The 24,722-nt window shown below is 41.3% G+C and overlaps 1 protein-coding gene across 4 annotated transcripts in view; it reads left to right on the top strand.

The window, feature by feature from the left end:
• rnf220a (ring finger protein 220a) overlaps positions 1-24,722 on the top strand; it is a 169,021-nt gene that overhangs the window by 29,558 nt on the left and 114,741 nt on the right. The gene's annotated exons all lie outside the window — the stretch shown is intronic.

Below are 24,722 nucleotides of genomic sequence, written 5' to 3'. Positions count from 1 at the left end.
TTCATCACATTATGATTGTAGCATTTAGAACAAAAATACGAAAGAAGCGTGATACTGTCTTCTTCGTGCCAGAGTGAAATGTTGAGGAAATCAGTTCTGGTAAGCTCACACTCTCACACAATGTGTGGATAAATTTGGAAATGTATCAATAATACTAGAAGAAGCACAGGTTTGAATTTGTGACTGAACTTGATTCGGATCATAAAAACACAATATACAGACCTCGTCTGGATCTGTTTCCCTCCATCTCCCTGTTCCTTTGTCACTGTCTCTCTCTCTCTCTCTCACACACACACACACACACACACACACACACACACACACACAGTGCGGGCCACAGATGGCATGGTGGTGTCAGGGTGAGAGGGTTTGTTAGGATCAAAGAGCTCCAGTGTGTGGCCCCTCCACCCTTCACTTGCTTTCTTCTTCTCTTTCTGTTTGTCATTTTATTCCTCCCCTTCCTCTGCTTTCAATCTCGCTTCCTCTACCCCCCCTCGCTCCGTCTCTCTTCATTTTTTCCCCTAATCTGTCCATCAGAAGTGTTGATAAATTATTCATGCCTCTGTCTGTCCCTGAAGCCTTGTCACCTCTCCTCCACTCGCCAGCTCCTCTGCTTCCTCTCTTCTGTTGTCCTCATCCATTCCTCCCTCTCTGGCCTCCTCCTCTCATCATCTCTTCCCTCCGCTCCTCCTCTTCCTCCTTCTCCGTCTCCTCCTCGCTAGTCTTGCAGAAAGCTCAACCACACACGATCTACCATAAAAAACTAAAGTGGTACGAGTTATTAAAAATATTTAAAATGATTCCAGCAACTTTAAGCAATCCTTTGGGTTTTGTGCCAAATCAATCTAATACAACCCCAACTTGACCATGTTAATATTCCTCAAGCAATGACAAAAACTGAGAGAACATGTTCCTTCAATAATTTTATTTCAGACCTTTTTTGTCTATTACAGGATTGATTTAACCTGCTTTCACAACAGCCAGTGACCTTATTATGGCCCTCTTCCTTTATTTATGCAGGATAAATGGATATAAGAGAAAGAAGGGAATTGAAAAGCACTAAAGACCTCCTTCAATATCTCCTTCCTTTTCTTCCTCTATTTCCTTTGCACCCCCCTGTATCCCATATCCTGCCAGATGGAGTGCAACATACAAAAGAGTAAAAGAGAAAGAAGTGAAGGAGGTAGAGTGAGGAAAAGACAGAGGAAGATGCATTTGAAGAAGTAATCTTGTGGCTAATCCAACATTCTCTCCCCAAACAATTAAACACTGGTTTATGTCTGCTTATACTGTAGAGCACTTACTTCCAAACACACGCACGCAGACACTCAAATGCAGTTTTCAGAGAGATAAAGTTTGCTGCGGAAAGCTATTAATCATAGGAAATCCAGATGAATACAAAGTTAGGGAGTCTAGTGATTAGTGATAAATTGCCTTGTATTTCCCCATAGATGTTGTGTGTTTATATGTGTGTGTGGTGAGGATTGTATCTTAGGTATCAGTATGTGTGTGTTGGCTGAGACAAGGGTGTAAAGCACTTGGGTCAAACCCTCGGGTTATTAGAATGCGTTTATATTTGTGTGTTTGTGTGTGTATGTGTGTGCAGATGCATATGTGTCACATATGGTCTCTCTCTCAAAAGATGGGCATGTCTTAACCACTCTCATCCCCTGTTACCACAACGATTAATACATTAAAAAAAAACGTCCCCTCCACTTTCTCCTGGTGCCGGTCACACACCCACACACACCCACACCCACACCCACACCCACACACACACACACACACACGCTGCTCACTATTCAGCGGAGGTTACTGCTACATCAGCAGCACACACAGCACTGCCTTTAGAGGCTGATCAATCTGTACTGCTGCTTGCACTGATGAATTACAGAAGTCAAGATAGAAAGAGAGAGGGAGAAATGGAAGGAGGGAGTAAGAGCGAGGAGGAGGAGGAGGAGGAGGAGGAAAGGGAGTGGGAGGATGAAGATGATGGAAGAAGATGAGAGAAGACGAAGACGTGTAAAGGGGACAAAGGTGAAGGAGTTCAGGAGAGTGAGGAAAACAGTGAGTAATAGGTGGGATGATAATGATGAGTCTCTAAAAGAGAAGGAGAAAGGCAAACGAAGGGGAAAAACCAGTTGTGGACAACACATCAAGGCTACCTAAAGCCCAGAAGAAGAAGAAGTGAAATAAACAGAGGAAGTGAAGAAGGAACCATTGGCATCCCTGCAGTACAAATGAGATGGCTGGAAGGTTTAGGAAATTGTGGGTAAAAACAGAAAAAAAACAGCCCAGCATTCAGAGCAGGAGCCCATCACATGGATCTCTCATTTAGTTCTAGTCAGTCCAGGTTCAAGGACAGACCGACAGATGATATACAGAAGCAGAGTGCTTGAAATTCATCCCTAAAAGCAAGGATGCATGGATAATATTGACTTTAGCTGTTACATTTTGACAGACAGGAGGACTTTATGACTATGACACGGCAGAGACATGTTAGGCTTGAATAGACGTCTTTGTTTGGCAGGGGGGAAATTGTTTCATGGAATGGAGACTTTCTGACATTGTGTTGTTTTAAAGAGCTGTCATAAGGGTTCAAGACTAATAATCCATGCAGTGTTTTCAGGCAATCTTGCCAAGAACTGGGGTCAAGTGAGCAGTATTTTATCACGATATATTGTTCTGATGCTCATTTGGTCACAAAGACTTCTCTCACTTGTTTCTTGACGTCTTCACAGTGAACTACTGTATGTTTAACAAAGACCCGATTTTACTTAACATGGTTTGTATGGTATATTAGAGGCAGGTCATTCTTTCGTTACCTATGAAATTTGTTTGTACAAAAATAATTACATCTGAAAAATACAGGATTGTCAATCTGATAATAATTTTAAGGTCACACGGGCATTGCAAGATTTCAAAGTAAAATTAATTTCAACTCCAATGGAATCTCTGCCATTAGTGGATTTGCTCATGGGGGCAAAATAAATCCATGTGAATATGTCACGTTGTTTAACTTTGGTGAACTTTGACCTGAATGAAATTTGAAATGAATTTGCTCCGTTGACCAATAACACGCTGTCCTAATAGTGCTGAACTTTTGAGAGAACACAGAGCCGGAGGATTCAAAATGGAAGAAGCTATTGTAGCTAATTTAACCCTCCACTTTCAGAGTAAAAAGGGCAGTTTAAGCAGTTATGAGACATGAGTTGATAGTACAAATGAGTCTTTTGAATCAACGGTGGGAACTTATTATCCAATTAGCGACTGAGCAAGCTCGTTAGCTGACAGAGCTTTTCCCCCTCTTCAATTAAACTCTTTATTGAATGGAATTATCTACAGTAATCATACAAAATGCCAGGGAAGTAAATGGTCCAGTACAGACAAAATATAAAAGAAGCTCAGATAGATCATGTGATTGACTAAGCTTGCTACTGTGTTTGTGGCTAACTTTCAAGCTAGTAGTTTACTAACTAGTTAAGTTGTTCCTATACCAGTTTCAGCTTGACTTTGACTAGTGACAGCTTCGCAAAGCATTATTGACCTAAGTCAAAGCATCTTTTCTTTACAGAGTGTATCATGGATTATTCCAATGGATCCTTTCAAACTTTCAGTATTCCAATTTGAGAAATAACAATGCTTACTAGGGTTAAACCTGAATATAAACCACCATTCTCATTTTTCCACAACATTCTCTTACATTGATTGTTTGCCTTTCTCACTCCCTATCCCTGCTTATATCATGATTTTTTCTTTGTCCATCCATCTCATTTCATCCCCCCCCCCCGCCCCATCCTTGCCGGTATAAATCCAGTGCTATCTATGACAGCTTTGTTGCTGCTGAGAGGCCCCTCCTGCCTTGTTTGGCTGTGATTCCAGCCGACAGCTTTAGGAGCGTGTCTTTATTTAAGAGCTGCTGTAATTACACAGGCTTTAGCATATGTAGACGGCCAGATATGATTCAAACCACCAGGACGGGGAGAGGGGAGAGGAGAGAGGAGAGCTCAACGGGTGAATGAGAAGAGAGATAAAACACAATGGCGGGAAGCTCAAGAGAGAGAGGGCGAGAGAAAGGGAGGAGATGGAAAGAACGACAAGAGGAAAGAGACAGAGAGGGAGAGATATGGTGAGCAGGGCAGACTGATAGAGCAATTGAGAGACGCGGAGAGGGCAGGCGGGAGGGGGGGAAAGGAAGAGATATGGTTTGGCAAATAAAAGAGGAGCGCGGCGCTGCTGCAAACTGTTCGCCTTATGATGCCTCATTAGGGCTTAGGGCTGCAGATAGTGCCTGTTAGAGAGATCTATGGCCTCAGTGCTGAGAGAGAGACAGAAGGGAAGAAAGAGAGAGAAGAGCAGAGAGGAGAGAGATAGATGTAGATATACACAGTAAAAATAAGAACAAAATGAATGCATGGATTAAAGCTCTCGTGTGTATGATTACTTGTATGATTAACGTAAAGAGGTCTTGTGACCTCTGATGGATCCAAATGTCGCTAACAAAACAAGGCTCTGATTCCTGTGCACATGTACTTTTCTATTGCATCCCCCTTGATTTTTCAGTATCCAGCACATATCTTGACAACGTTTTACAGATATTTTTAATTCCAGAATTTGATTCCAGAATAAGTCCTGTTTGTTTTCTGCTATCGTGACAACACATTCTCACTCCCAACTGATCGCATATAGACGCTTAGTAAAGACCCCTTGGTGTTGTTTGTTAATACCCTGGTACCCTCTAGTGTCGTTTTTGGGCGTGTAGGGCTCCGTGGTAAAGTTAGCAACAACAAATACGTCCAGTTAAATTAGCAATAATAAACGTGCAATGCTCTGTTCCACTTTCAAAATAAAACTAGTGGTTGAAGTTGTAAAATGTCACAATTTTGGTTAGGTTTAGGCAACAAAACTACTTGGTTAGGTTAAGATAAAAGCCCATGGTTTGGGTTAAGAATAACTACGTTACTTGACTACGTAAGTTAAGTAAACTTATGTAACTTCACTAAAAACAATCAATGTTGACATTTTATTTACACAGGAAACAAACATGGGTCTCCTGCGCAAATGTCTGGTTTCTGGCGCCAAGAGGTCTTGAACATGCGTGACGACTTGAGAGTGAGAATGGGTTGATCATGAAGGTTACAAACAAGTATTTTTCCTTTAGCAAATAACTCTATCCACTGTCTGCAGCTGACACAAGACTCTGTTTGCACTCTCGTTTTGTGCCATAAAGCATTTATTTGTGCTGGAAGTCAATCTAGTTGATTTCCTGTATAATCGGTATAATAGGTTAAATTATTGACATCCTTTAAATTATGATCCCCAGCAGATTATGTAGTAAAGAAGGTAGATAGTGTTCGCATCCAACCCTAGTCCTAAATAAGAAGCGGTCTGCATACATTAAACGTATTTAGGACTGCATGCTTTCACATGTTTTTTTATTTTTGTTTCGAGTTTAGTGTCTTGCTAGATGACATTTTAAAATAATGTTTCTGGACCACCCTGCATTCTTCATCATGGTCCTCTTCGATGGGATCTCTGCAGTGCAGTCAGATGGTCTAACCGAAATGTATGAGGAGGCTCCATTTTTTTGACACCGTGTTAGTGCCGGTCAGAACACAGACTAATTTGACATAGCAACAGTCAAGCAGAAAGAAAAAGAACAAAAGTGCTAAATGGAGAACAAAAGACAGCGAGAGAGGGAGCAGAGCAGATAAGGAATCGGACACTGTCCAGGCGACACAGACAAGAAAAGAGAAAGACCAAAGACCACTAAAATAAATGTCTCCTTTTCTCCAGCATGTGTAAGAAAGATAGCAGATAGTATATCACCAGGCTCCACAAGCACTAATTAGCAGCCAGATTTTAACAAGCACAGAGATACAGTGAGGCAGAGAAAGAAGGAGGGAGGGAGAGTGAGAGACAGGAGGAAGGCTGAAGGCGGGCCGTTAATCCACTGTCCATTGTCAGTCGCTACAGGAGGAACTGTGTTGGGTGTTTTGCCATGGGAGACGACCGTAAATCTACAACGCTACCTTTACACACCACACTCAATACGCACAGATGCAGCCGTACATGATACCGACTGACACATGTGTTACCACCCAGTGACAGATTGCTTTCATCAGAGAGACCACACAAATCAACTGCCTACAACTCTTCTTCCTCTCACACACACACACACACACACACACACACACACACACACACACACACACACACACACACACACACAGTGAGGGAAGTATTATCAGTAGGCATTTTGCTGCAGTTATCCAAAGTAGTAAATCAGAACCTGTTGTTTCTACCATGAAAGGCCAGCGCTTATCTGCTAGCTACAGGTGTGTCTGCGTGTGTGTTCTGATGCATATCTTTGTCTTGTAGCCACCGAGGGGCCCTTTTGTGGTCTGTTGCTGATTAGCTGTCTGTACACATGCCCAACCATAAATCTACCTATGTGAACTAATATTAGCGATAAGGAGGGATAAGAAAAGGAAGAGGGTATGTGTGTGTGTGTGCTCATATTTGTTTGTGTGTGTGCTAATAATTCGAATGTAATTTCCATAGGGGTCTGTTCCAGCTTGTCCGGGATTTATTAGGTTGATTCACAAGCGCTGGATACCTGCTGCCTTAGAGGGCCTCAGAGACTACTATGTTTCACACACCACACAGATGTTCTTGCATACTGACAACACACACATAGACATATGCATTACGCACAGCCATAGTCCTCATCCCTGCTAGGACCTTGCCCTCCCCTAATCATACCATACACCCAGGAACAACAATGTGCATAGAGTTCACACTGTCTTGTACACCTGCAAACACAGCCATACATAGATCATGACCACACCTCCCACTGCCATCTCCCAGGACTAAATATGCATGTTCTTCGTCCTAACCACCGTCATTTACCTAACTACCGCTTACGTTGCCCTGGAGGATCCCCTCTAGCTGCTGATCACAGTCATGATGGGCTTTGCGTGCAGGATACCAGTCAGGATGCTCCATAGCTGTGGTCCGAGGAGACAATTGCTCAGACCTCCGACTGTATTCGACCGCCTTACTGTCTTCTTTAAAGGGATGATACAAAAGAGCTTGTGCTCAATATATTGAGCAGAATTTTTTTCAATGATGTGGCCTCTTATTGTGGCCAGCCTAAGGCACACCTGTGCAATACCCATGCTGTCTGATCAGCATCTTGATATGCACACCTGTGAGGAGGATGGATTATCTTGGCAAAGGAGAAGTGCTCACTAACACAGATTTTGACAGATTTGTGAACAATATTTGGGAGAAAAAGGCCTTTTGTGTACACAGAGAAAGTCTTAGATCTTTAACTTCAGCTCATGATGAATGGGGGCAAAAACAAAAGTGTTGCGTTTATAAGTTATGATGTTTAACTTCCTGTGCATAGGGAAGTGTACAAATCTGCCATTACAATTCCACTTGTGCATACAAGTTGAATCTCAATTAGTTGGATAAAGACATTCTTCTTAGTTGCAGTGAAGGTTTCTGGCGCTGGACAAACAGTTGAAAAGTGACTACAATGCATTCACACTAATGGGGGTTTAACTGGGTGCCAAATGTTTGGTCTCCCTCTCATTGTTCTTCCTAATGGGACCTATTGACTGTTTGTGCAATCAGAGTACATCACTATGTATGTACAGTAGATTAGAGACCAGAGCAGCAGCCTCTGCCTGCCTTACACCCTCTTCACATCTGTTTATCTTTTTCTGTATTTCTGTTGTGTTCTCTCTTTTTCAGCTTGTAATTCGCACTTCTGCTGAAAGGTTCTTTACTGGCATGACTGTCAAAGAATTAACTGTATTGACAAAGCAGTTTGCAATACATAATGATCACAAACAATACAAAGAAATGATTAAGGTATAATGCAATCATTTATGCTGCCTTTGTTTCTCTTTGCATATCTTCCTCTCTCTCTGCAACAACAGCAGGTAAACAGTCTCGTTGCTTGTAGTGGTTACGTGATTCAGTAGCGCGGCGCGTTTCCGAATGGTAATTTGCCGAAATGAAAACTTAATCAAGCGTGCTGCAGAAGTGGTCCTGAATAATTTAACAGTGAGGGGAGGATGAGCGAGTGAGGGGGCCGAGGAAGAGAGGGATGGAAGGTGGAGGGTGTCAGCAGGGAGAGGAGAGGAAGGGGATGGCAGATGAGGAGAATTTCTTCGTTCACTATCTCTACCCTTGTACTTTTCTTCCTACCTGATCTATTTTCACCTTAGTTTCTTTCATGTTTTATAGCCTTTATCTCTTATCTCCCACCATTTATTCTCATTTCTCCTACTTTCTGCCCTGCTTCATTTCCCTTCATTTTTGTTACCTGCCTCTCCTCTTTCCCTTCTTCATTATTCTTTTCCTCCTTTCTTCCTTTTTATTCCGTATTTGTTTTCCTTACATCATTTGTCATTGTTTTTGTCCCCTAATTTCTTTTCTTTCTTAACTCCTTTTCAATTTTTCCTTATGTATTTCCACCTTTAATATTCTTTTCTTTCCCTTCATTTCTCTGTCTTCGCCTCTATTCTTGCCATTTTCCTTTGCTATTTTCCTTCCTCTCCCATCCCTCTTGCCATTCTTCAGCTTTCTGTCACTTTCCTTTCTTCCATTCCTTCCTTTCCTCTTTCTTCCACATATGATCCTGCCTTTTGTCATGTACTCATCCCGACAGTGTATAAGCAGAAACCAATCTTAATTTGGAAGAGTTTATCTTTGTCAAATGCTTTCTGAGAGGACAATTAATTACTTAGCCCCAGTTAAACTTTTAATATCTTCAATCTCCCTCTCTATCTTTGATTAATTTCTCATCCTGGAAAAGAAAGACTTTCATTAATACTAAAGTCATTAGTCTTCCAGCAGGAAGAAAGCCCGTATGTGGTCATTACAGATGAATCCCTAACCCCCTAAATGATTAGAAAGCTACAGAATAAACATTTTTCTTCTTTCTGCCCATTCTGGGAAACATGTCTGACAAGTGCCAGCACACAATCCCCCTGATTTTTTTATTTATTGTTTAATAAAGAATCCCCATTCTATCAAATTTAAAATCGCCCTTCTCCCTAAAATGTGGTGGTACTTTGATGTTTGAGCTTCACTGTGCAAAACGACATATGAGTTTGACGACTTACACAAGGGTGATGTGGAAACTTTAAACCCCCCGTTTGGTGCAATTAGAAAATAACTAAAATATGTGTTAAAATGCAAAATACAAACATTTTGTTGTCTTGCTGCTCTCGCTCTCTCTCTCTCCCTCTCTGGCTGGCCAAACTATACTTTGGCAGATTGGAGTGAGAATGAACTGCAGCCCCAGACGCTAGTTTGTGAAAGCTCTGCGTTCCTCTTCGCTAATGGAAATTAAGGGCCGTGCATGTGTGTGTTTGTGTGTGTGCGAGAGACGTGCCATGCTTTTGTGACACGGCCTCGCAGGACTCAGATTTTATTAAGTACCCTTTAGAGAAAGAGAGAGAAACAAAACAAGAGAAAAGTCTTTCTCTGTTTTTCTCTCTCTCTCACTCTCTCTCTCTCACTCACATTCACACATACACACACACACACGAAGACCAGACTCTGAATTTTATTAAGTACTCTTTAGAAAGAGTGAGAGTGAGACAAGAGGGGAAAAGTCACCGGCAGCATGGTAATCAGGCCCGCTAACCGAGACACCAAGAAAAGAGGAGAGTTTGTTAAAGGAGAAAAGAAAAGACAGACAGAGAGACAGAGAGAGGAGAAGAGGGGGAGGATGGGGGGACATTTTCAGAACACTTTTCTTTTTTTTTTTGTCACACCAGAGAAGGATAAAAAAAGGGAGTTAAGGAAACCTTACATGCAAGCAAAATGCTGTTTTTCTTTCAGAAACTGAAAAAAGCAACAAAACATCAGCGTTAAGAAACAGTTTGACTGCATTGACACACCAACCTTTTTTCTTTGTGTATTCATCCTCTTATTTCAGCGTGAAATATGTTCAGTTAGACAAGCAAGATATTCTTTAAGTGTAAAGAAGGCTGTGTATCATTTTTTGAAGTAATGGGTAAAGCACTCAAGCTTGTCTTTGCATTTGACCTGCAGCTTTTTTGGAGGGCAAGCAGCTTTCTTCACCTTAAAATCCTCATCTGTTGTGATATATCATAACAAACATTTTACTTTATCTCTTTCTACATGCTCAAGCCTCTCTTGTGAGAGACTAATGTAAGGCAAGAATGCAATATTTCATATTGGAGCTAGTATGTTAGCGAAAACGCTGAGAAATAACAGAGCCGTAATACACGCAGACACACATGCAAGATGGACACTGATGTGCCGTGGAGATCAGGAGGAGGAAGGAGGACAGGGAGTGATACCTTGCATGACTGCGCTTTCCCTAGAGGAGCCCTGCCACACACACACACACACACACACACAGTTCAACGGCTGGTGTGCGGGTGGCTGTCTTGTTGGCAAGGGTTTCTGATTTCACGGCCTACTGGGTGGTGGCATTCAGCTTCCATCAGGCACCCCTCTTTCAGCCTTTCACACACCCCCCATGCACACACACACACACACACACTGACCCATCCCCTCTGCTCTGTCCACCCAACACCTCCCAGTTGTACGCTCTCTCTCCTTTTCTCACATCTTCTTCTACAACCTGAAAGACATTTTAGACATGTGATGGAACGTCTGTACTTAATTTCACACATCTCGTGATTTTGGATGAGCAGGAACTACTTTTGGGCATAAAGAAATGTGTGTGAGTGGCACATCATTCCATTCCAAGTTTTAAAAAAGTGTCATTCAACTAAAGTAGTTAAAAGTGACAACTAATAATATTCTGGAAGTTGAGCAAGGCACTAATTCTGCAGTGTCAGGGAACCAATTCCCTGAGCAGAAGACACTAAATAGCCTCTGGTTTCAAGAGGGAAAGCTAATAATGCTGACAAGCTTTTCTGTCACTGAATGGCCAGGACAGACCCCGTGCTTTCCCAACACACACACTCCTGCACACAAACTGAGTAGCTCATCAAGAAAAATGGTGGACTCAAAATTTGCATTTTGAGTGAGTGCGTCCCCTAAAGTTGAGGCAGATGATGCATGCTCAATCTGGACAAATGATAATTGATAATTGAGAGAGGGGGGGGGGGGTCCTGTCAGCTTGTCTGAGTAGGTCAGCTTGGACTGAGGGCTACAGAGGTCAAGAAACAAGAGGTCTCATACACGCACACACACACACTACACGGCAGTTTTTTTCTCAGCCATTCAGGCTTTGTTTTGTGAGAGAATTTAGTGCTCAGAACACCAGCTCCAGTCAGTAAGAGATCTGTTGCTCCTTATTTGACTTCATGAATCTCTGCTTCTTATAAAATCCTATAGAATCCAGTGGAAGGCCAATGACGAATTTGGGTCTTGACAAAATGATTTAAAAAGAAGTCCACTTTGTAATTCTATACAAATGAAATAGTTATGTGGTAGTATACTGCTATATCCCTTAAAGGACAGCAGCAGATAAAGGCTGCCAATATTCTACATTGTTCTTATGGTCAATAATTTGTCAAAAAATAGCAGTTAATCAATCCCATTAAAATATTGTCTGTGTAACTAAACTCTGATATAGCTTGTTCTTCTGCGCCACACATCAGTGAAACACATCGTTGCACTAGTTTAAATATTCCTTTATGATGAACATGGGCACTTTAGTTATTTTAAGTAAATCCCACATTCACTGATACTCACTAGCCTGTATTAATACCCATCAAAATAGTCCCCAGCAAATGCATTACTTATTCCAGTTTGAGTGACTGTTGCCAAAAACTACAGTGACCAGCGGTTTTATTAAATAACTGAGCCTTTAAAAAAATGAAACAACGTATTTGTGACATGTTTTTAAAGATTAATGTCCTTAGGGGGAACAAGTGGATGTGGATCTGTAGAGCCACAGACAGGGCAGGGAGGTCTGAAAGCGTTGAGAGACTGACTAACACATCTTCTCTCCTCAAAGATCTCTTCCATTTTAAAAATTGCTTAAATATGTATACTTTAAAATATTTGCAGTCATGTATAAAATGCATCCATTCACCAAGAATATTGCTAAATGGTTGAAATGTGTGTCTGGTGCTCAAAGTGACTCCATAGTGAATTATGATACCGTATAATTATAATACTCCTATAGCAACTTATTACTGCAGAATCTATCTTTCTTAATTGTTATTAGTTTCTTCTACAGATAATTAATTTCTTTAAGAGTAAGTTCCCATTGAGACTACTCTCTGTACTGCGTGTATATGTGTAAAACAGAATGTATTAGGTGCAGACATCCAATCCATCCTCCTCTTCCTCTCCTCACTTACTTTTACAGAAGCACTAAATGAAGACCCGTGTCCTTTAGATGATCCTCTTTTGATTTAATGCAGAGCCGCTCTAGGAGAACCTGTTGAAAAATCACTTTCCTGGATTTAGTTTTGGACAATAAAACACTGTCCATACGTAATTAAAAAACCTGCACAGTCTTTTTCTACAAGTCGTTAACCTCTTGTGATACTTTTTAGGAATTACGCCATAAAGCCCAGAGTTCTTAATAGGCACAGATCAAATATGGTTAATTTAATTAAGGCTTGCCACCAAAATGTCCGGCCTTGGTCCAAATATTTGAGAAGAGCAATACTTTTCCCCCTTCCTCCAAGTTGATTAAAATATGTGATATTTCACATTAGTTTAGTTTTTATGGGCAGTGAGGTAATTCATTGTCAGTAAATGGCTTGTCAGAGTGCACTGTGAGTGATGTAATGCTATGAAGTCTATCGTTTGAATTGCCCCTACGCCTATTAGAGAAAATCGACTTCTGGGCCCATTATTTGATTATCTTGCAGGAAGTTTGGAAAAGGCCATTGGCATCATGTTATGGGAAGGGATCACATTTATTTTTCAGTTTTACAAGTGGGCCGATAGTATTATACTGCTTCAGTGCTTTTAAATGCATGACTGAAAAGGCCCCAAATCCTTGGAATGTTTTTAGAAATACCACATTTTAACAATCATACTGCTAATAATAATGTTTCATATCAGTATTATTTTTACTACCCCTGCTACTGTTCCTTCTAAATTTAATAGTAATTAACAAAAGAAATGATTACAAAATATATATTTAGATAATTAAGGTTTTACTTTCTCCATACGCTTATATAATGATCAAACACCTCTCTTCCAACTCATTTATACCCTTTAATTAAAATATGTCAGGTTCCCATTGGCTGTAAAAGCACTTGAACACGTTCCTTGGGTCCCATATCAAGGTAGGACCTAATACCTGGGCATAATTAACACGCATTTAAAAGTACTCATGATGCAAATTACCGTTAACATCCGAACAGGGGTGCAGGGGGTAGAGGGGGGTAAATGACAAGACAAGATAATTCGGCTGATGCATATTTATCTCATGCTAATTGGCGTGCATGGCTAAAGAAAAGCGTGCACTTAATGAATTGACATGGAAGGGGGGTGGGAATGAATCGGAGGCACTCAATCTGGAGAGAGGGCAAGGGGGATAGAGTTGTAGCAAGACGTAAGGAAAAACATGTTTAGTTAAATCCTTTTCATGGGTATCTTTTTCATATTTGTCTTTTAGAAAAGCCTTTAGTGTCTCTATTTTATCTGTGCATTTACATTAGAATAATCATCATTATTCATCATGTAGCTACTAAAACATTACAAATCTTTCAGTATCAAAATAATTTATGAAATCTTAAAATGAACAAAAATCACAAAACAATCATGATTAGGAATTACCAATACACAAGGATTCTATGATACTCCCATAAAACAACTGATAACTACTAAGAACAACTAATATATGATAAAGAAATAATAAGGACCATCTGTAAATCTCTATAGGAATGTCATAGAGATATCACTGGTGTCACAAAACACCATAAAGAACCACAAGGACGCTCTAAAATCAAAGAAAGGAATGTTATATCTATATGTTGAAAATAATGCACATCTCAGGTTTTTTTTAAATAAATCAGGGCCATTTTGTTGCAATGAAATGGTGGAAAAAGATTTTAGGCTAATTTGGCATTAAAAGCATTGACCGTGTATTTTTCTGAAAAGTGGGACATGGTGCATTTCCTAAACTGGTCCTTAACGTCTGTCCCAGTTAGTCACTCTGTGTGTCCCTAATGCCAGATTTCAGAGTGGTTTTGTTAACAAAATAGCTGTGTCTGTCCAGCTCGCCCCGTGTAATTTGGTTTGTGTAGATGGCCCTATGTTATTGGGGCCCTCACACACACACACACACGCGCACGCACACACACACATATACTCCCTCCCTGTATCTCTCATTCATTTGTTTATGGTCTTCCTTTTTTTTTTTTAAAGAAAGTGGTAGGACACAGAAGCAGGACCTTTCAGGCTGCCTCCCTCTCCTCCTCCCTTCCTCCCCTCTCTGCTCCGCCTGCTCGGGAGGAACAAGAATTAAAACAGAAATGTTTTTGAGCACACACACACACACACACACACACACACACACACACACACACACACACACACACACACACTCATCCATTTCAAGCCACAGATGGTCTTTTGAATGGAGCGGGGGTTCCCTTGTTATGTGTGGGTGTATGAATGTGGGAGTTTACCCTCGCTATTGGCCTCCTCCTCCTCCTCCTCCTCCTCCTCCGCCTCCTCCACCTCTGTGTCCAGGCAGCCGTTCCGTCGTTTCTTTCTCTCTTTGTGCCTCCCAACTTTCTCTTTTGGAAACGTCTTTTGTGTCAAACCCACGGCCGCTGACTAACTCTGCCTTATGCTCATCTCCCCCCATTTTAACCTCACTCCCCCTGCGCCGAGTCTGTGTATATCTGTGTGTTTCAGAGATGGAGAACATTAGTGATGCAAATATAGACCTAAATAATCCTGAAATAAATAATTAGAACTATGCTATACAAAGATCACAGAAAACTATAATCCTTATATCATAGTAATAACTTAAGAGTTGAAACACTGATATGCCATAAATCACAAAAAGGTAACTGTAGAGTACCATAGACACAATATTACAGTAAAATGTTTTCAAGGGGAAAGTTAAGAGGATCATTTGTTTGGGGGTGATATATAAGGCAAATTTAGTCTTTTAGACATGATGTAGACAAAACTCTATTGGCAACCACTTCTGTTTATCCTTTGTTATGTTGCAAGAAATGCCATATACAAAATCAACATGCAAGACATAATATTCGGAGTAAGCTTGGATAATCTGTATACTTGTTGAAATTACTTGAAATGTTCTGTAATATGTAAAATGTGTTTGTGTGTGAGAGATTATCATACAGTGGCACAATGTTCTCATTGTATTTTCATCTCAAGGCCTGTGGAGAATCTGGCATTAAGGCAAACACATGCCCACTCAAATTAGTCAGGGTAACACTCAGATAAAGAGGAGAGAAAAATCATTGCTACTGTATGTCAAATTATGAAATTGGCCACCTGTTTCTCACACACACACTAGCACATAGACACACATTCACATGGTAACTTGCACCATATATTTCTGCTTCTGTGAACACTCGTGGAGCTAGCAGAGAGCAGCTGTCCTTAGTTGGTGGTCCCAGTTATGTGTTGAATTTTACTCATATGTAAAATGAAACCCAATCCTATTTGGTGTGCTATTCCCTGTATAGTGTTGTTTTATGACACATTTGTGTCTGCATTCTTTTTGGACTGGGGATGGGGGTGAGTGTGTGTGTGTTGGGGGGGTAAGGTTTCATGCACTCATGCGGCTGCTTCCTACTTTTGAGTGGTGCATATTTAAAGGGCTACTTGTAACAGAGCTACAGGGGATGGACACTATGGCTAATAGGATGTTATTGCTTTTCTCTGTATGACTGACTAATTTGTCTTCTCCTTGCTCTCTGTTGGCTCATCCTTTCCTCTCCTCTCCCTAGGTGGCTCTGGTAATAAACACACTAGCTGTCCGTCTGTCTTGCCGTCTTGGCAGGTTGAAGCCTACTTAACCAGGCGAAACCGCTGCTCTTTTCTAAGTCCCTTTGAATGCCTCCCTTTGTCGGCGACACGCTACCATGTTAATGTCATGTACCGTAGAAATTGCTGCGGCTATGGCTATTAGCTTCGCCGCTAAAGTACAGAGAGTGATGGAGAGAGAAAGAGTGAGAGAGGCTGCCACAAAACCCCACCGGGTTCAAATGCAGACCATAATTGCATTGCTGTGAAGAGGGTTAGCCCTTTTCTCCCCCCTCTCTTCTCGTTCCTCCATATCTTTTCCTTGCCACCCCCCCCTCCCCCCACCTCTGTCTTTCTCTCTTTCTCTCCCTTTTTTGTGTGTGCGATTTGTCCCTTAAGCCGGCGTAACGTCTCGGCCGAGGCCGCAGAATGTGGAGAGCAAATTGGAGGCAGAGCGTGAACAATGGAACATTGCTGCTGGGGCATTCTTCTTCTTTACTGGGAACTGTGGGAGGGATAGAGGGAGAGAAAGTCATTTTGTAAGGAAACTCTAGTGCCATAGACACCCAGATGTAGACAGTGAGTGTGCAGTGAAGGGCCTTGATACACACCAGCTAATAACAAAGCAGGGGAGTTTGGTGTGTACTTATTTCAGGTATGTTGTTGGATAAAGAAATACAATTTGGTTTCGGAGGGATGAAAGGAAAAGTACATATGACATGGAGGAAAGAAACTGTAAGCACAGAATTTCACAAAAACATTGGCGTGGCAGAACCAGAGGTACCGATGTCTTGCGTTCAAATCCTCTCAGTGGTATTCAATCTAAGACATGTTATAAGTCACATAATTCACTGCATTTTGTGTTTTTTGTATGGGCTTTATATGGATATTTGTATGTACGTTTCTTTCCTCTGAAGTCAGATCACCGGGGGGGGTAGCACAACTGATAGGAGGAGGTGAGAAAAAACAAGATGACAGAGTAGAGGATATAAATATGGAATATATACAATGAGGAAAGATCAAATGACAGCAGGGAAGCATGGCTCAGGACAAACCTGGGGATAACTAATGAGCACCAAATGGAATAAAAACACTAGCGCAGAGCAAGACAGAAGAAAAGGCAGGACAGTAAAGAACAAAACACAGACATAACAGGACAAGATAGTCCACACAATATCATTTTCAGCAGTCAACATTTGCCAGCTTGACTTCAAGCTGTACCTCAGCACTGAGGCCTTTGAAGCCAAAGTAAAAAGCAGGAAAAAAGATGAGAAAAGAAGTCAAACACAACACACAGAGGCGAAGAGAAGCAGAACAGCTTGTCTTCAGCAGTGAATAGCAGCGTGTATCGTTCACATTGAGTCAACAGATTAGCAACAGAGGAAGCTTAGCTATTCCTGGCCTCCCTCGTTTGATGTTTCGGGAGGACTAATTTGATTTTTCACCTCCCATTGTTTCAGCGCTGTGTGCCCCTAATCCACTTTAAAGTGGAGACAGCTTTCATCCTTTCCTCTTTTCCTTTCTCTCGTTCTCTCACTGTTGCTGCATCCCTCTTTCTTTTGTTACTCTTTTCTCTTCCACCAGTGCTCCACAGGCAACGTACATTCCGTAACATTGGCGGAGCAAGTTGTCCAAACTGTTTTAAGGAAACTTTTACTATTACCAAGCAACATTTTACTTGAGCTGTATCACATTACCGTTAATGCATCTTTGGCTGCTGTTTGTTAAAAATAGATACACTGTAAATCTCCTAACAGGTTGTTGGCATCTTAGCTAGATGTTAGCATAAGATACTACTGTGTTAACTTGAGGTCTGACTGACTCTGTCTGAGCAGCAAGCAACATTAGATACTGTTTCAGTAATGAATGCCAAGCCCCCATCACTGTATAAAATCTAAAGCGGCAAACTAACGCAAACTAACATGAAAAAAGACACCATGCTTCTATCTTCACAGCATTATCTTCATGTTTAGGTGCATGTCTGAAGTTTTCATCAAGGACCAAAGAGGAAATTAGTCTCATACTTTATTGCAGAAAGTAACTGACTTAGCAACGGTAGCTAATTTGTCATTCCTTAGGGTTTTCAGCTTTTGTTTGTGAACTGTTTACTCTACATCCTGCCCCATGTCTTTCGATTCATACATTTTATGAAACATTAAGGAAAAGAAAAGAAAAAAATATATCAAGCCCTCCTTTTCTTCACGTCTCTCTCAGTCTAACAGTCCCCAGAGTTGAAGTGCTCCAACAGTTCTTGATAGTAATAAAAGCCTTCGAGGTTGGAGGGGTTTAGTTTTGGCCTTAAAGCGCTCCCCTCCACCAAGCCACCCCATCCCATTCTCCGCTGCAGGCTGTATTAACCCTGAAGAAAAGCCTCTGGAGAAGCAGAAGAATGGTTGGCGAAAAGAAGAGGTGGAAATTGTCACCACAGAGAGACCCCCCCACCCTTTTCCCACTCAGTGAAAACAGTGAAATGACCAGCCCCTTGGCTCGGTGACTGCGCTCAGCTTGCTATAAGGGAGCTTAATGCACCCAACCCTCCACCCCATTGTCAACCCCCCCCAACCCTAAACTACCCCTGAAAAAGGGGTAGTTCCCCCACCAACACACTCACACACATTACCAACACATGCACAAAAACACCAGCCTTGAAAAGAGCCACACATCAACTCCTTTTGTGTTGACTTCTTCTCCAAACCATTGACTGACTGACTCAGTGTTGCTGCATTTACACCCTCCACCATCACCTCTACACTTCCCTCCAGCCTCCTTACCCCTCCGTCTGTCTTCCTCTTCATTCTCTATCTCTCCATCCTTCCCTTCCGCATCTCTTCTTCCGCTCCCGAAGTCATTTGGATACCCCACTCGATAGAGGTGGGGTTAAAAGAAACACGTTGAATAAAGACAGACAGACAGAATGTCAGTGCATATGTTGGGTGAGTGACTCCACTCTATTTAAAGAACCATCTGTGATAGTTTTTATCAAAGAAGCAGTATCAACAGAAAGTTAAGAGAGAGAGCTCCTTTTGTTCCATCTCCCTCTCTCTTTGAGATCCTTTCTCTTTTCTCCTTGTAATTTTCATTTCTCCCAGCTTTTTGTTTTTCTATTGTTTTGTTAATTTGTTAACATATGTAAATGCAATTGCAGGGTTCCTGTTGTGTTGTCTGTGTACATTGTTTTAAACGGCTGGCTTTCTCACAAAAATATAAGGAAAAAATTGTGTAGGGTGGCAATGGTCTTTGGTCAATGTTTCCCTGAGCAAGATATGTAACCCCTAGTTGCTCCAGAGGCATGCGGCCTCTGACATATTTAGCAATAAGTCGCTTTGGATAAAAGTGTCAGCTAAATATATAAATGTAAGGAAATTTTTTTTACCAATTTCTAAATGTAATACCTTCAGAGTATAGCCACAATGTACGCTGTGATATCTGCTTTTGTACTGCATGTATGTATTATTGTGTGTAAGTGTGTGTGTGCCCGTGTGTGTGATGGATTAGCTTTGTAAGGGGGCTCAGCGGTACACTGATATCTTTGCTCAGTGCTCACAGCATGATACACTGGCACGTGCTCTCTCTCACACACACACATATGTGCAGGGATTTGGTGTCCAGCAGCGTGTAGACAACAGTGGTGAGCTGTCACTCTGTGTGTGTGTGTGTGTGTAGCCTTGTTCTTAACAGTCCTCTAATCCTTCTAGAGTGGCCCTGATAGGTCTAATGACACACATTGGGACACTACAGGGTGCTGCACCTGTGTGTGTGTGTGTGTGTGTGTGTGTGTGTGTGTGTGTGTGTGTGTGTGTGTGTGTGAGAGAGAGCTATTACCACTTGCTGTGACACTTAAACATGATACTCTTTCATCCTTCTCCTATTTTTTCTTTCTTTTTTTTTTTTAAGTCAACCTCTCCTGGAAGACATTTTTTTGAGAATGTTGTAACCAAAAGGCAATTTGCTGCTTCACATAAAATCTGAAGCATAACTTTCAAAAAGGGCTGTGTTCATAAATGTCAAATGTGATTTCTCTCGGACACTCCAACACCCCTAGGATAGATGGGGCGCCTAATTAAATCTTGCAGTGACCCTAGTTTTGGTCCTGCTCTGGCTGCTGAAACACTTCAGAGAGCAGGGTAGTGTCGGCTCCTGGCACTGCAACAGCAGCAACATGTTGGTGACTCTGCCAGCACACGCAACGCTGCCGTTAAAGCAGACAAAGAACGTGGTGTGTGTTAGTATGTGTATGTGATGGTGACCTCACCCCTCAGAGAGTTGTGCTTGAGTTGTGATCCTCTCCACTTGGCACTGAGTTTGGAAATGGGTCAACTTTACAGTCAAATATTTTTTAACAACTTTTTATATATATATATATAAAATTACATTTTTTGTTTTTGTTAGTAAGACAGTTACATGCTGTATTCACCATCATGGTCACTAAGCAACTGTGGAAAACAGACTGACACACACACACACCATTGAAGGAACCCTTTAGAAGAGAAGCTACTCTCTCCATTGGAAACACACTACTTAGACTCATAAACTAAGAGCTACCTGTTAACCAAAACAGGTGGCTTAACTACTGTCTGGCCCCTGGCTACAGGGCTAATGGCTTCCTGTACAACACACACTCACACCTACACAAACACAGTCTGACTCTGTCTAGACAAACATTCTGACCCACAGGAAATGTGTATATCTCCCTCAATGACAGGTCCCAACGTATCGCACTGGCACTTCCACAGGGTGTGAAACGCAGTGCACTTCTCTCTCTGCTCTCTATATTTTAATGGCCATTTCCTTTTCAATCCAGAGCACACAACGCAAACATCAGTGAGGGACCTGTGCTGCTGTCACTGCGTAGAGATGGAGAAAAGGGGGCATAAATGAAAAGGGAAAAGGAGGAAATTGAAATGCAGAGAGGTAGAAAAATGAAACTTGTTCAGACTACACGATTTTCAGCGTCGGCCCGATGGCCGTGCTGTTCACACAACACAACTTGCAATCCTGTGACGGGAGTCTTGAAGTCTTTGTGGCGTTCACACTACGTGACTGATCGGTGACAAGGAATCACACACTACACCAGCTGACAACGGCTGTGTCACCCGATGCTGGTCTCCAAACCACATTTTGCCAAGAAAACACACGTAAAATGTGACAGAACAGCTGTTGTTTGTTATTATAAAGATAGAAATTATAAAGACAAAAAATCAGGGTGAAAGAATGGATTAGCACACGCACGTAGTGGGAATTGTCTGAGCTACAGAGAGAGCTGGAGGTGAGTAAAAAGTGTTTTGCGGTGAAAAGTAGCTGCCTGCTCTGCCAGCTGCCTGCTCTCATTGGCTGGATGTGGATGTCGAGTCGGCCGACTCTTCCAGATATTTGGCATGCTAGATATCTGGCAGACGTCAGCGATGTGTCAGAAATGTGTCGGGGAGCCGTTTTGATGCGTCGTTGTGTAGTTCGCACATAAGGACTGGCGACCGCCGATCGACCGCTGATTTACTCCCGATCACAGCCTGACGGTTGCTGAGCTCGCTGAGCTGGCAAATTGGGCTGAAAATTGTGTAGTGTGAACTAGGCTTTACAAGCACGTCTGTCTGTATCAGTCCACCTCACTGATATTTGTATGTGAAAAAAACAGAAAAACATAGAAAGATGGCAAATTCCAGGTAGGCTATTTGATACCTTACTGTTTCTGGCTCTTTATTCGGACAGTCATAAACTTTCTCTCTGTCTTTCTATAACTCTCACATCCAATTCTCTCTGTCTAAAAAAATACACGGGAAGAAAGCAGTAAAAGATAAAACAGCACGTGTAACAATCTGTGTGGCTTTGTGTGTGTGTGTGTGTTTGTGTGTATGATGGGAGCAAAGTGAGGTTAGATTATAGGGTCTGGTCTCTGAGAGGGAGGTGCGGGGGGGGGGTGGTGGCACAGGGACAGCTTGTGACATGATGGGACTCCTAATGGTCATAATTGGCGGTGGCTTTGACAGCAACTATATGATAGCTGCACAACAAACACAACTCTGACTGTGTGTGTGTGTATGTGTTTCTTTAAGAAGAAATTTACACAAAATTGCAGCTAGGTTGTTGAACCGCTTGTTTGCAACCGCTGCCTGTTTCTCTCTTTTTCTTTGTGTGTGTGTGAGATATAAATATTGTATAAACACAGTTGAGTTGCTCCTGACAGGTGTAAAAGGTAGCAGTTAAGCTTGCTCCCCTCCTACCTGTTTTCTTTTTGCTCTTTTTAATTTCGCTTAAGCACACACACACACACACACACACACACACACACACAAGCAAGCAACTGTGTTGCTGCTTTCATAAAGGAGCAGCTGCTTTTTATTGTAACTTATTCCACATGAAAATTAAACCTTCACCTGCTCATCAATCTGTTTGTCCATCCACAATGGTCTATATCCACCTATTTCACACATATATTTATCAGTTTTTTAAGTAATTTCGTATCGATATCTCAGCTGTAAGTTAACAATGCTTTAGTGGTTTCTTTAAAATCTTGAACATACAAGCTTGCTCCGACATCTTTGTCTCACAATTTGCCCTTTTGATGTTAATTTGTTGATTTATTATGTCATTTTAATAACATGTGAGAATGACATTACCATTGTAAGAGCAACTTTTTTTCTTAGAAAAAAAGGAGGGAAGTCATTGACTGCAGACAAGTTACAATATTTACATTTGCTAAATTTATTCACACATGCTGGGATTAAAAAGAATAATACAAATAAAGGCCTGGACCCTGGTTGCAACACCTTTCAAGGTTGATGCTCTTCATCAGGACAGGCAGCATGAAGAGGTTTATTCTATAGGGAAACTGAGGACATGACAACTATGACTAATGGATATGGTTGGATATGTAACTTCATCTTTTTCGTTGTCTATTCATTTTATTACACAAGAAATTAAGTGTTGTCTAATGCACACTTTGTAGACAGGAGCACAGGAAAATGTGATGATACAAAAGAAAAAGTTCAATTCCCACATGCTGTCCACACTGAGATTATTAGAATTGAATGAATTTATTGTTTTTGCTCTGATGAAGGTCCATGACCGAAACATTGACATTTTTATAAACTATATGCTGACTAAATTCAACTTAACTTACAGAATGAAATGATGTGGTCTCTGACCTAAAATGGATTTGACATTCCTAACAAAGTTACCAAAATAATGATTTTTTTCTTTATTCTAGCTGCATTGCTTTCTTTTTCGTCAAACTGTGATTAGTTGCCAGAACAGAACAACTGTCCTATTCTGTATTTTTGTGTGCATTTGCAAAACTCAAGAGTGTAAGACTTAGGTAGAGAGATACAGAGAGACAATCAAAACAGCAGACAATCTCTTGCACCTGAATTAGCAGCAGCACTGTGTGTGTGTGTGTGTGTGTGTGTGTGTGTGTGTGTTAGAGAGAGCCAAAATGCTCCCTCTGATCTTGGTTCAAAGGCAGCAGGAAAGAGACTCAAAGCATTCTGGGTCCAGGGGAGAGATGGAGGCAAGGAGGTAAAAGAAGGAATGACAAAAAGAAAAAAAAAGTCAAGGAGAGAAGGAGATAGATGTGGCAAAGATTCCCCAGGGCTGGCAAATCAATCAGAGCACAGATGGATACCTGGGTTCAAAAGCCTCCTTTTGATCAGTTTTAGAGTATGTCATATCTCAAATTACATCATATTTTAGTGTACTTGACCTTATTACATTACCTACATTTTGTGGCAGTTGTTTTATGTTCTTGAAATCATGCTAAATTTGTGTGAGATTTAATCTGAAATGGCAATCAGAGAAGGGCATCGTCAATCATATCAGTTTTCCTAGATTACAAATTCCTTTTCGGATTCTTTCTGGAGATGACATTAGAAATTGATTGATTGTGGTTTGATTTGATATTCAGACCCCAAATCTACAGCTCAGATCCAGGGAGACTAGAGACTCGAAATAAAGCTGTTTTTTTGTTTACACCTCAAATCAAGGATTCCTCTGCTGCTAGACTCTACCTTTGAAATCAGATTTGAAAAGCCTCACAAAGGAGCATTAGAAGCATCAGTGCCATTGAAAGTCAAATGGGATAAGATAAGCTGTGGTACTTGATACTATTAAAGAGACAAACCCTGAAAGTTAAGACCTTAAGTTCAGAAACAGTGCTGTTACCCCACTGTGCACATTTGTGTGTGTTTGAATGCATGTCTTTGTATGTGTGTGAGTGTGTGAGAGAGAGAGAGTAAGCGAGAGAAAGAGAGAGCGAGAGAGAGAGAGAGAGGAAGAATCTGATGGTATTAACAGTAAAACTAATAGTGGATAACTGCCTTAGCTGGAGGCTCACTTCTCTCTGAAGTTTCCAGCTGCTTTCAAAAGACACACCACAGCTCACACACACGCACACACACACACACATATACACACTTTTTGGAAAGTCAAACATAAAGCCATAGAGGTTGGATTTAAAAAAGTAAAAAGTATAAGTGAACAGGAAAAAGACAATTTCATGTGGCAGGATGGCCTGATATAAATCTTATTTTTTCTCATCGATGTGAGCCATCTTTGCTTACAGAGATCTTGGGGGCTAGTTATGATGGATGGAGGAGAGGGAGAAAGCCAGGGGACGCAAGGGAAAACAATTGGGAGACATTTACGCCTTAGTTTGTAGAGGGTACTGCAGTGTTTTATGTAATGCAGAGTCCATTTCCTCTCATTTTATTTCATTTAGGCTTATAGTTTCTTTACTTTTACGTTTATTTTGAAAACTCACCATCAAATAGTGTGTCACTCATGTCTGT

The sequence above is a fragment of the Micropterus salmoides genome, unplaced genomic scaffold (assembly GCF_014851395.1).
Source record: "Micropterus salmoides isolate LMB-PRFRI ecotype aquatic unplaced genomic scaffold, ASM1485139v1 Ms_hic_scaffold_14, whole genome shotgun sequence".
Taxonomy (NCBI): Eukaryota; Metazoa; Chordata; class Actinopteri; order Centrarchiformes; family Centrarchidae; genus Micropterus; species Micropterus salmoides.
This window is presented reverse-complemented; position numbering and strand designations above follow the sequence as displayed.